The 13,343-nt window shown below is 50.6% G+C and overlaps 1 protein-coding gene across 7 annotated transcripts in view; it reads left to right on the forward strand.

The window, feature by feature from the left end:
• The first annotated feature begins 1,754 nt into the window (after positions 1-1,754).
• Positions 1,755-13,343, forward strand: part of PPFIBP1 (PPFIA binding protein 1) — a 218,856-nt gene continuing 207,267 nt past the window's right edge. For all 7 annotated transcript variants that reach the window (XM_054987877.1, XM_054987878.1, XM_054987879.1 and 4 more), the window contains exon 1: positions 1,755-1,822. The gene's annotated coding sequence lies outside the window, so the exon portion shown is untranslated. The remainder of the gene's footprint in view (positions 1,823-13,343) is intronic.

Consider the following 13,343-nt stretch of genomic DNA (forward strand, 5'->3'; position numbering starts at 1 on the left):
ACCCTGCAGCTGGGCAAAATCAATGGCTGCCCATACACCTGCATTAATAACAATAAAACTCCATTTATATAATGCCCTTCAGGGCAACTTAACACCCACTCAGAGCAGTTTACAAAGTATGTCATCATCATCCCCACAACAAAACACCCTGTGAGGTGGGTGGGGCTGAGAGAGCTCTGAGAGAGCTGAGACGGATCCAAGGTCACCCAGCTGGTTTCAAGTGGAGGAGTGGGGAATCAAACCTGGCTCTCCAGATTAGCGTCCTGCTGCTCTTAACCACTACACCAAACTGGCTCTTGCTGTCTCTGTGGTAGCCCCCACTTTATGGAACGTCCTGCCTGAGGAGGTGAGGAAATGTATTGTCGAAGGCTTTCACGGCCGGAGAACGATGGTTGTTGTAGGTTTTCTGGGCTGTATTGCCGTGGTCTTGGCATTGTAGTTCCTGACGTTTCGCCAGCAGCTGTGGCTGGCATCTTCAGAGGTGTAGCACCAAAAGATGCACTGAGAGCACTGAGAGATCTCTATCTTTTGGTGCTACACCTCTGAAAATGCCAGCCACAGCTGCTGGCGAAACGTCAGGAACTACAATGCCAAGACCACGGCAATACAGCCCGGAAAACCCACAACAACCATCGAGGTGAGGAAAGCTGCCACTCTCCTGGCTTTTCACCAACTGAATTATTCAGAAGGCCCTTCTACCCAGACCGTCTCGTAAGAAATAGCTGAGAGAGCTGCCTTAGTAGGGACAGGAACTATACGCTGCTCTGTTGGATACTATCTGCTGGTGAATATCTGTACCTCCTCGGGAGCTTCCAGTGGCTAGGCATGTCACGGAAATTAGTTATGCTTCGTTTCAGAAAGAGTTCATCTCTGTGCTCCGCTTGATGCTTCTTTTCACATTTTCTGCTCCCAGGCCCCTATGAGGCGTGTCCCCTGAATGTCTTGGCTGTGGCTCCTTCGGTGGGTGGCCATGCTGGTCTGCCGCACAACAGCGGGACCGGAGAGTCCAGTGGCCCCTTCCAGGCCAACCCGATTTTCAGAGCAGAAGCTTTTGAGAGTCAGAGCTCGGCAGAAGAAGCGACTGAGGGCAGAGAAGAATAAGTCCCCGGGGGGGGGGGGGGAAATGTTTTACCCTGGCTGAGGTACCCTTCATTTAACGAAGTTGAGTGTGTATCTTTCATGCAATTCTGGAAACATTTCCAGGAGGCAGGGCTCAAAGCTCACGCGCCGGCACAACAAGAAAAAGTGGCCTTGTTTCCTCTCTCCCTGCAGATGCAGCCAGGGCGTCAGCCTGGATCCGGGAGGCCCGGGTTCGAATCCCCGCCGCGCCCTGGAACTGGCCGGGCGGCCTCGGGCCAGCCGAGCGCGCGGGGTGGCGGCGGGGCGCAAAGGGAGGCGCGGCGGGCCGCCAAGGAAGCAACTCCGGGGGTCGAGGGCGGCCCTGCAGGAAGGGCGGCGAAGGGATTTCCCCGGCTGGGGCGCCCGCCGGACTCCCGGCCTCTCTTGGCCCAGCGGGCCGCAGGGCGGAGGGGCCGCCGCGCTTCAGCCGGACCGGGCCGGGCCACGCCGGGGGAGCAGTTCGGCGGCAGGCGCGGCTTTGCCTCGGAGGGCGGGCGGAGCCTCCGCGCCCTCGCCGCCCCCCCCCCCTCAGCCGGCCCGTCCCGTCCCGTCCCCCGTCCCGTCCCGGCGGGCGGCGGCGCCAGAGGCAGGCGGGGCGCGGGGCGGGGCGCGGCGGAGGCGCGGCCAAGGACGAGGCGAGGCGAGGACGGGACGGGGCGGCGGGCGGAGCTGCGCGGCGCCCGGGCGGCTGGGACTGGCGCGGGTAAGTGGAGCCCGACAGGCCGGGGCGCGGAAGCCCCCGAAGGGACCGGGCGGGCGGGCGGGCGGGGGCTCGACGGGGCCCGGGAAAGGCGGGCGCGGCGCGGCGCGGTGGGGAAGGCGCTTGGCCGGCTGGCGGGCGCGGCGGGGGTTCCGGCGCCGGCGGGGCGGAGAGGGAAAGTTCGGGGCCGCCGCGGAGCGACGCCGATCCCGCGCCTGGCGGGGGCGCTTCTGCCCTGAGGCAACGCGGGGGGGGGGCGGCGGCGGAGAGCGGCGGCGGAGCCCCGCCCCCCCCTCCGCCGCCCGCCTCTGCTGGGCCGCCCCGTCCGAGCCCGCCTGAAGCCCCCTCCGGGGTGGAACGGCGAGCCCCGCGGGCGGGGATGGGCTGGCGGGCGGAGAGCCGCGCTGGAGCCTCCGAGACCCGCCAGGGGTGCGTGCAGAGCCCGTTTCCGGGGGCCGGAGCAGCGCCCCTTCCTCCCTCCGGCAGCCGCAGCCCGTTTACTGCCGTCCAACGCGAGGATCTCCCTGGAGACTCGCGGCTGGAGGAAGAGGCTGGGAAACAGTTTCCCCTCTGTGTTAAAATTGGAGCAGTTTCAGCACTTGCCTCTAGATTTAATTTTGACTTCTGTAGCATTTCAGGTAGCCTTGTTCTCTCTCTCTCTCAGCATCCATGATACAACCTTTACAAAACGTCCATAACTGCTAAAAAGAAAGGCTTTAAAAAACCTGTTCGGTCCAAAATACTTGTGTTATCTCCATTTGTACCCTAAAACAGTGTTTGCCTTTTACCTTTAGAGATACCACCACCCCTGATCCCCATGTTGATTTTCTGGCTGGTGGAAGAATGTTCCTAGATGGCTGCATGTAAGAATCTGTAGATTGGAGAAGAGCCACTCAAGATATATTTAGGGGTCCTGTGCTTTTGCTCCCCTCTCTCGCTGGCTATGCCAGACGCTGACCCCCGAGGGCCCCTTCCTTCATCTGTAGAGGGTCAAGTTCCTGTCCAGGGTCTGGGGAGAGGGAGAAAGTCCAGATGCCGCTTGTCACAGCGCTTCAGCCGGCCTGCCTTCTGACTTGTGCCCCGCGTTCGCCGAACGCCAGTTCCAAACCACAAAAACAGACATCGCCTACCTGATCTTGGTAAAGCCCACCGCTTCACTAGTGCACAGTGAAAATCCTGAATAGAGTTGCATCCTGTTAAACACATTGACTGCAGAGGCCAAAGAAGGGCGTAACTGCGTAGGATTGTGCTTACAGGTGGTCCATATGTCATAGGTCACCTATATTTGCAAGTCTGTTGTATAGATACATGCTACTGATAGGGTCTCAGAGTGACCTGCAATGAAAGGTGTGCAGCAGTGGTGTTTAGAAAGATGAAGCCTGTTACTGCGGTTTTTAAAATGATGCAGGCCAAGATGGCAGGCCAAGTGGTCCTTCAGTGGTGTGTTTTGGAAAGGTGGGTTTTCACGTTCATCACTTATTCCCCATCCTGCAGACCACTATGGTGATCTATAATGACTTCATGTATAGCTGTGCGTCTACGGACGATGTCTGCCAATGGTGTGGGCGTGTTAATTTAAAAACTGTCCCCTTTAATACTCTGATCCCATCCCATCTATTGAATGTGGGGGAGGGGGAGTTTTTCGCCTCCTTGGAGGTCAAATAAAAGACTTAAAGGTAAACTGCTTTCAAAGGACACTGTGGCAGAAGGCTGCGGAGCTGAAATTTCTTGGTGCTCTTAGGCATGAGCTCAGGAAAGAGGAGAGAGTTTGTTCTATGCAGAAAGCAGTTATTCCTCTTTACAAGATTATGTATGCAATTTAGATTCATTCTGCCCACCCTTTGGTAGTGTATGCTCAAGAAATGGGCAAAATGGGTGACCATAACCCTTTAGACAAGCTTGAAACACAACACTGTTTTTTCAGGAGCTAAGTAGGCTGCAGCATGACCATAGCTCTCCACCATGTTCTTCATATGTTTGTATATTTTTTTGCATTGAAAGGGACAGCCTAGAGAGATTTCTAAAACATGTTTATAAGGAGTGACTGATTTGAATTTGCATCATGTTTTTGAGCTCTGGACAAATTCTTGTGAGGTAGTCAGCCTTGGTGGTTGTTTGTTTTTTAGGTTTGCTTAAGGTTTTGACAATAGAATATGCATGATGAGCCGCTGATTGTGGAGCGTACAGAGTAGCGTCAGGGATCGAGGAACACAACAGGCTCGGTTTTAAAAACTAATCCAGCAAGACAGACACACACAAAACAGATGTTCTCTACAGTCAGATACCCAAAGACCCAGAGGAGTTAGCCGTGTTAGTCTGTAGTAGCAAAATCAAAAAGAGTCCAGTAGCACCTTTAAGACTACCCAAAGACAAGCACCCTTCACGCGTCCCTAAACGAGCCGGCTCCTCTACTGCATCTTCCCCAGAAGCCCCCATGGAGTGATTTGATGCCTGCCATTGCCCCACTTGCTTCTTGAGTCTTGGGGGTAAAATTCAAAGGGATCAGAGAAGGAGGAGCTTCCGATGGCCCCCTTCCACCTGCCAAGCTGATGAAACACTGAACTCCTTCTGAGTAAAATTAGGCTGCATTCAAACAGCTGTTTCCTAACAAAACCTAGGACTAGTAAAATACCTACCTGGAGATGAATACAAGGGCACACCGTAGGGTACTTTTGATATCTGCAAATAATCTTTTGAAACTTCTTCGAATGAGCAATGTATTTCTTTCTCATCTTTACTACTAATTGTGTATGTACCTAATCCCTCATGTAAGGACTATTGCCAAATTTGTATCTGTAGTCAAGCTTCTACATTCTATGTAAATGGTTGGTTTGTTATTTATTATTTGTTATTAATTAAAAAAAAAGAGAGAGAAACACTGAACTCATTCTGAGCAGCCGAGGAGGGCCTTTGGCTTGGACCTAAAGACATGCTTCCTGGGAGCAAACCCTTCCTCTTCTTTGGAAATAGCGTCTGTTTCCCAAACAAAGAACTCATTCCCCACCCAGTGCAGCCGTTTTATGGTGGCAACCGGGGCCTTTTCTTAAAATTCCAAAAATGTCCGCAAGTCAAGCAATATTTTTGGTTAGGGGTAGATTTCCTTTATTGTGTATAGGAATGACGATGGGGTGTATGTGGGGGGCGGGGTCACATACGCATTAGGGTTGCCAATTTCAGTTTAGTAAATTCTTGGAGATTTGGAGGAGATGCCTGAGGAGGGTGAAATTTGGGGAGGGAAAGGACCTAACCAAGATGTGCTGTCAGGTCCTGTGATGTCATATATAGGTCAAAAGTCATCTCCAACTGTTCCCCTTCATGGGAGGTCAGTTACTCCCACCAAAATTTAAACATTACATTTAAATTTCCCACCCCATATTTCCCATCCTTGTAGGTTTCTACAGGCATGCGTTCTTTGTGACATACTAATTCTTTGATCCTGAATATTAGTGTTGGCATAACCGGCACCTATCGGAAAAAAATCCTCTCAAAATCCTTTTTCGTTTTTTTTCATCGTTAAGGAGAAAAACAGTGATGACCTTTGCCAGGATGGCTCTTGGAAGGGAGTGGGTTGCCCTCAGTGTGCTGCTGACGAGCCCTGCCGTGGGCGACCCTGAGGAGCCCCCCCCCCCCCCCCGTGGCTGCCTCCGTCCTGGTCCGGTGCCTGAATGTGGCGGTCGGGCGGCTGAGGGGGAACAGGCTGAAGCTGGAGCCGGACAAAATTGCGGGCTCGGCTTTAAACGGAATTGCTCTTCCGCTGGTGTGCAGCGTACACTGAAAGGCTCTGTTTAGAGCTTGTGAATCCTGTTGGATCGTGGTCTTGTGTCGGAGAAACCGGTGACCATGATGGTAAAAACTTCTTTTTTGCAGCCATGTTCAGTTAGGAAATTGTCTCCCTGTTTGCAGGTGCAGGATCTGTTCATGCTGATCTATGCTTCAGTAGTTCAAGGTTAGATTACAGTAACGTGCTCTACGTGGGGCTGCACTTGAAGGCAGTTGGGAAACTGGCTGTGGCAAGATGTGGCAACCCAGTTGTCAGTGGGTGTTAGCTGGTGGGATCGTGTCACTCCTGAGGTCCCTTCGTGGGATGCCAGTTGTCTTCCAGGCCCTGTTCAAGGTGTTCTAATCCTTCATCATTGTGTGTATAAATATTATACCGTTTAAGATAAATACATATTTTGGAAGATACTGTGCCAGTCTTCCATCTAACATAAAAGCCGAGTCTCTCAGAACTTTGTTTTTGGTGTAGCCAATTTCTAAAGCAGATGTCCAGATTTCAGTCTTCTTGAGCCGGTCTCTGCCTTGTCTTTGCTTAACTCGGCACTGAGAGCAAGCAAGTCCCTCCCAGCAGAAGGGCTCCCCAGCCCCTTTTGAGCCAGACCCGTCCAGTACACCAGTACCCGAGTGGATGGCTCTCACTGAGCAGGGAGCCACCTGAGGCCTGTCAACCCTTTTCCCTTTTTCAAGGAGAGCTCTTGGGACAGCATGAGGCAATGTAAAGGGAATACCTGCTAGGGGAAGAGCGTAGTTAAATAATTGAAATTAAGTCCATGACAATCCACTCTGAAGGCCTATAGGGGGTTGCCAGCTAACTTATTCCTCTCCCAGTCCCCAACTGGTCTCTGGCCGTCAGTGTCTCTAGAAGCAGCAGTCGGGGTTTTTTTTCCTATGTGTTCTATCATAGGAGAATTGGAAGTCCTGCAACTGGGGTCCTCAGTATTTTTGAACCTGTGGGTCCCTTTGAAATTTTGAGGGAGGGTGGTGAGCACCACCCTAAAATTGCTGGCACAGGAAGTGGAGTCACGTGTGTATGCATGTGCGCACACGTACGCACAAAAGCAAGAGGAATGGGAATATGAACAGAGGAAGTCCAAGGTGGGGAGATGGCAGCCCAAGAGAGGGTAGGGTTCCCAGGTGCCTGCCGGAAGTGGGCAGTCTCCTGCCTGCGCACACCGATTGCTGGTGATCGGCGGGAGGAGACAGGCTGCCCAGAGATTACCTGGCATCAGCAGGCAGGCTGGGGAAATGAGCGCCAACGCTCTTGCGCCCTGGCTTGTGGCGTCATTTCTGGCGCGATTCTTTAGGAGTTGGCCCCAAACATAGCAAAAACACTATGGTGCCATGTTATCGCTCCTGCAGTGTGCTCGAAGTGATGTCACCGACTGGCACCATGGAAGCAAGTAGAAGAGAGGCAAGAGCCACCACCCTCAACCCCTACTTACTGGTAGGGGGACCTGGTAATTGCTGGGACAGGAAGTGTACCTCTCTTTCTCTAGCAGCCAGCCAGGCGAACCAGAAGCAGGTTAAGCACTTACTTAATGCTGGAAGTGAAACGGGGATCACTCTAGGAATCAAGAGTAATTCTTAGAGTGGCCCTGTATCACTCCCGGGTTTTCCTCAGAAGTGCTGTAGGGATGTTGTTGATGTTGCCTTTTAAAAAATATTTTTCTCCTGTAACTGATGGCTGGCAGCTCTAGTTGGGAGAACCCCAGGCCCCATCTTGTGATTGGCAGCCTTACCCAGACTGGAGTTGGTTTGACTTTCCACATACAGAGCCAATAAATAACAGGGAGCCCACTTAGGCGCCCCCCCCAACTCTGTCCCCTTTGTTTTACCGTGCAAGAGAATAGTTTTGTACATAGGAGTGAATAGAAACCTGAATTCTGCCTTCGCTGATAGTATTGCCGTGTGAGGCAAAATCCTGATCCCAGCCATGCCTCCATGCCTCTGATGATGGGTATTTTGCTAGCTGTTTTGTAGTGGCTGTAGTTAATAACTCTCATATGATCTGTGATGATAGTTGTGATCTGTGTGTTTTGGAACGGGGAAGAGGGCAGCGTTGTGGAATTGAGCAGCGAGTTCAGGCAGTGGCCACCTTCCTTCAGATTAAATGCAGCGGCTGCTTACGTCTCCCAGGGCCTTTTCTTGCCCCCCACAAGCCCAGTTACAGGAAGCAATCGCTGACCTGCAGTTGGTGCTCTCTGCTCCCAGCTAAGATGGTGCTCAGCAAATCTCAAGCTTGTAGGTGATGGCAGGAGATCCTAAAGGCAAAAGGTGAAGACAGGAGTGGCAATTCCCCCATGGAGAAGTTCCAAAGCCTCAAGAAGGATAACAGAAGGTAGCAAGTCCGGAAATTGGACTGATGGGCATATATATGGGGGTATCACGCACCCCTCCTCTCTGTCCTCACAACAGTCACCTTGTGAAGTAGGTTAGTCTGAGAGAGCGCGATGAGCGCCGGGCCCTCCAGTTAGCTTCTGTGGCAAAATAAGGATTCAGAGCCCCTCAGGCCAGGCGCCGGCCCTCTTGGTGCCTCACCAGCCCTCTTAAGAGGCCATGTCCCCATCAGCAGCTACAGAACGTAGCTAGTAATACTTAGGGTATCCTAAGTGGTTGTAAAATACAACACACAAAGCATGTCTAACATTGCCGAAGGCACAGAATAATTTTAAGAAAATGGAATGTATCCAGTGCCTGGCTGCCTCCCTGGTATCTTTGGACTCCCTGACTTGGAAGATGAGGGTAGGGCCGCTTCCTAACGTGCATTTGGGTCAAATACTGCCTGCCTGTTTTTGTCACATGTTCTTTAGTTAGAGTGACTTTTATTTGTTGGGGTAGGGCCTGGGATAACCCTGAGAGAGCATGTTCGGGCCCCGGAGGACGCTTCCCCTTGTCCTGAGTAGAAAGAAGAATGGGGTCGATTCCCTCTTACGCTGCCAACCTGTGTCTCTCTCCTGCTGAAAGGGAGCAGGCCTTGCGACAGCAGGTGCCACCGCTTTGGTTGGGGGTTATTTTATCTGGGGATTAAAAAAAAAAAAGAACAAGGAGATGTACTGTGATGCCCCTTAGATTTGTGATTTGGAGTTTCTGCACTTTTGTTTACCAAATTTCAACTTTATACTGGCTCATCTCCAAGGCCCAGTTTTTACTGCAGAGGTAATGCCTGCAATTGAAAAAAGGGCATTTCAGGGAAATGAAGTGTGTTTTGGTATCAAGGACTTTCTGGCTGTAGTTGAGTGGTAGAATATTGAAATATTGCATACAGCACAACTGGATCTGAGAATTTTGCCGATGCATATTGAATTTTGAGGTTCTGATTTAGTTTACATCACTGGAAATGACATACACTTTTCCTTTGTGGGGGGGATCCTGCTTTTAGATGAGTAAGAAAATGTAGTTTTCCTTGCCGAGGCATGCTACCTGTGGAACACTGTGAAAATGGCTGGCTCCGGCTGGTTCAAGTAGTTCACATAGCCTAGCTCAGCCTGAGTTCCTCTGGGCTTGGAAGCTAAGCAGGGTTTAGTGCTGGCTGGGAGACCTGCAAGGAAGACTGTGGTTATGTGGAGGAAAGCAATGGCAAACCGCCTCTGCATGTCTCTTAGCGGGAATGCCCATGGATGGGTTGCTATGAGTTGCTTATGATTTCTTGCCGTTGTCTTTTTCTTCTCTGCTGGTTCCCCGTTACACGGAGACTCTAATTCAGGGAATAATAAAAAAGGGTAGTTGAGGCTTTCTTTCGGCCCCCTTTGACAAATAACTGGCATATGTCCTGCTGTTACCTGGTGTGGGATGGTGGTTTTGCTGAAGGTCCTAGTTTGTTCCTGACCAGATGCTTAACCCAGCGGCAACCTAGTTAACCTTCTTTTAAATTTGCCACTCCTCCCTTCAGGTCAGCGGCTACATGGCCGTATTTTACAGTCCTTATGAAGCCTGCAGTTGAGAGAGATTTTAATATTAGCAGTAGGAATGCTCCTCTCTGTTTTCAGGGAGTTCATCTGATAACATGCTCTATTTTGTACGTCGTCATGACTGTTAGTCCTGCAACTTGGTAGGGGGGCTCTGGCATTTCATTACAGACTAAACACAGCAGCAAATCTAGTTACCGGTGATTTAGTATGATGACTTTTGCTGGGAATTCTGTCTTCCAAATACTTTTGGTGTACTGAAATTATTAACGTTTATATATTGAGAATAGAAAACTAATTCTCTTTCGATGGTTTGTCTGCATTTATTAATGATGTACTGAAACTTAGAGATGCAATGGTACTGCTGGTTCTGTAGCTTTATATTCCATAGGTAGGTATGAAGGAAGGACTTGGGTGCCAGCGGTGGGCATTGGCTGTTGAAAATGTATGTAGCCCTGGAACCACAAACCTAGTGGAGTGGAGTTAATGTAATGCTTGACACTCATCTGCTGGCAGCATTTTGGGATGCCATTGAATAACTGCTCACTGCCTCGTTCTTAGCATCTGCTCGTGACGCAGTCATAAGACAACAACGACTTGGGAATTGCTAAAAATCCTGGTTTGTAGAGAGAGGACCTGAAACGGCTTGAGATTCATTTCCTTATTGGACAGAGGAAAATCCATTTCTTTGATTACGCCGGTGCCTCATCACCATTTCATCTGGTACGTTTCACCTGAGCAGGAACCCTCTAAACACACCTAGACTTTTACTTGAGGCAAAACCTGGGGGCTGCTTTTTCCCAGTGCTTGCTTGCCACGTTCTCTCTGCGTGTCCGATCCAGCTTTGAGAAAGTGCTTGCAGGTTTGAGAAGAGCCAGGCAAGGCTTCCTGGTGTTCTTCCAGAGCCGTCTCCTTCAGAGAACCCTTTCTGTGTTGACTCACCTATTGAGGGGACCCCTTCATGCTGCAAGAGATTCTGGGCTATGCTTGGTGGAGGAGGACATGCTGTCATGTCGGGCAGAATACCCTCCACAGACTTACTCACCTTTACTGTTGCCCTGTAAAAGGGACTCCACACCAAACACTCTTCTGGTTGCCCTGTTCAGCTTTTGACAAACCCCTGGGTTTCCCAGCGCACAGTTTGTTCCACACTTGCTCCCTGGAGTTCTCCGTCTTTGTGCTGTGTGTTTGTGGCCAGTGCTGTGTCTTCAAATGCATCTTGTTCATCCTAAGGCCCCCCACCCTGGTTTTTTTCAGAATGTGCCCGAGGAGAGAGAGAGGCGAATGAAAATAGCCGTCTGCATGTTGGGGCAGGACCGTGGAAACGCTGAAGTGCGAGCCCTGTGTGAAATGTGCCTGCTGTTCAGGCGTGATCAGTAAAGCTCCCAGCTACGTGCATTAGGACAGGTTCTCTGCTTTGATTTACGAAGCCTTCCAGAACGGGGCCACACATACAGTTCTCGGAAGGGGTGGTGTGCCTGTCAGAAGAAGAGAAATATCCTTAAGATGGCTTTTTATTCCCCCCTCCTTTGTTGCTGACCTCGTTTTCTGACTTCAAAGTGAAATTCCAACTCCGCGACTCCGTTAAGGCTACACAATCACTGTGTGACCTAGTTGTGTCCTCCAGTTTCGTGAACTGGGAGTGAGATCATTTCTTGGTGGGAAAGCAAGAATCACTTTCACGGTGTCAAATGGCTGGCATTTTGGGCCCTTCTTTTTATGAGCAAATAAATACCTTCTTGTTAAATTCTGTAAACTGCATCTGTGCCAGGATTGGTTTTCTGCAAAAAAAAATGTGTGTGTGTGTGTGTCCATATGACAAATGATCATTTCCTGTCATAATGGTGATGGCCAGTAGGTGTGACGGGAGCCCCTATTATCACAAGGAGCCTGACGTGAGGCGGGGAGTCTGCTGGCCACCCCTTGGAGGAGCCCTGGGGCAGATGGCAGATCTCCCCCCACTGCGGTGCTCTACGCCGAGACATAGGCGTGGATTACACTCATTCTCTTACGGCAGAAAAAGCAACTGTGTGAGGGAAGAGGCGGAAAGCCCTTCTCCAGGGGTGCTGTGGGTCTTCTAGACTTGGCCTGTGTATTCTACAATTTGGGAATCATCTGATTGCGAACTGTCAGGACAACCAGAATTGCACCCTGAAGATGTTAGGAGGAGCCGGTGTGTGGATGAGCTGTGTGTCTTCATACCATAAATGCACTGAGCCTTCAGAAGGGATAGTAAATGCTGCCCTTTATTCAGCAGACGAATGCTGCTTAAAGGAAGAGCTAGTCCTACGATTGTCGGCATGAAGCTCAGTTGCTGTTTAGTACAGTTGGTTTGTGAAGTTGGTCTTGATGCCCTGTGTGTGCATGCAGGGGAGTCTGTGGGGGCACTGCTGTGATTGTGGGTGTCCTAGCTGAGATTGCGTGGAGGTTGTCCATTTGAGCCTGATTCAGGTAGTCATTTTTCAACTGCCTCAGTTGTGCAAAGGCACACGTGAAGGTGCTGGTTAACAGATCTGTTGGTGCAGACCTGACTCAGCCTTCAGCCGATATTCTCATGGTAGAGAGATGTAGGATGCCCTGATTAACACCCCGAGAGGCCCCTGTGAAAACACAGCCGTGTGGGAATCGGGCCATAAAATCCTTGGGTTACGGGCAGGGTGGAGACGGATAGGCAGGGCAGTGAGGAGGACCCTGTGATTGCTTTAGGGTGTCCGGAGTTTCAGGATCCGTTTCAGGGGGGAGCTCTGTTGGTCTGCAGCACGGTTGGCCTGGGGTCTAGCAGCACCTCAGAGACCACCAAGATTTCCAGGGTGTAAGACTTCAATAGTCAGAGCTCCTTTTCTCAGGTCAAACCAGTGATTTGTAGAATTTAGCTGACCTCATGTTTGGGATTCTTTTCTTAGTTTCTGATAGACTTCTGCTGTTGTTCTGATAACATTTTCCTGTACATCTATACTCTTAGTAAATAGAGATGTTAGTGAATAGAGATCTTTTTCCTTTTAAAGATCTCTGATTGTGACCAAAAGTCACAATTCCATTTGCGGGGAGAGCGGAATATAAATGGAATAAAATAAATAAATAAATAAATAAATAAATAAATAAATAAAAAATTCTTGCCCAAGTGCCTGGCCTTTTATCTGCGTTTAGACCGAAGCACCCGGCCAGGCTAGAGAGTTAGCAGGCAGGGGAGGGTGTGAAGGTGTGTAACCCCATTGCCTAAACACACACAGGCAGCCCACCTGTGGCAGGGTCTCAGACTGCTAACGGGAAGGGAGGGGCACGTAAGTTTGAGCGGTGGCAGAATTCTACCCAGTATGATAGGAAGGCGGAAACGAGCTGGGTTCGAGTCTCCTCACAGGCACGTGCTAATTCCCTCTGCCTCTCAGGTCCCCGCAGGCAAGGAGAGCGGGGGCGGGGGGCGGCGGCGGCACTGGCTCGGTGCATCACCACAGACATTGGCCACTGTAAAGCTTCAACTTTAATACTGTGATCTTTACTGGTAAATTAGTTTTCAAGGCATCCAAATTCTGTGCTAGTAATTAAACTGCAAGCAGCCGTGTGTTGTTGTTGTTGTTGTTGCATTCTATTTTTTTCTGCATTCCCGCAGTGGCTTTTTAAAAAGTGGATCCGTAAAATTAGCTCTTGTTTTTATAGACGATGATTGCATTACTGTGCTCTCTAAATAGCCTTTCCACGCAGTGTGAGCCCGATTTTAGTGTACTTCACTGGTTTGGGGTCTGTGCTCACAGTCAACAAATGCTGTTTTCCTTCTTGTTAAGCAACAAGTGTTCCCCTGTCAACGATGGAGGTTCCCCCCGGGTGTTCTGCTTGCAGCTTCCCTG

The sequence above is a fragment of the Eublepharis macularius genome, chromosome 9 (genome assembly GCF_028583425.1).
Source record: "Eublepharis macularius isolate TG4126 chromosome 9, MPM_Emac_v1.0, whole genome shotgun sequence".
NCBI classification, from domain to species: Eukaryota; Metazoa; Chordata; class Lepidosauria; order Squamata; family Eublepharidae; genus Eublepharis; species Eublepharis macularius.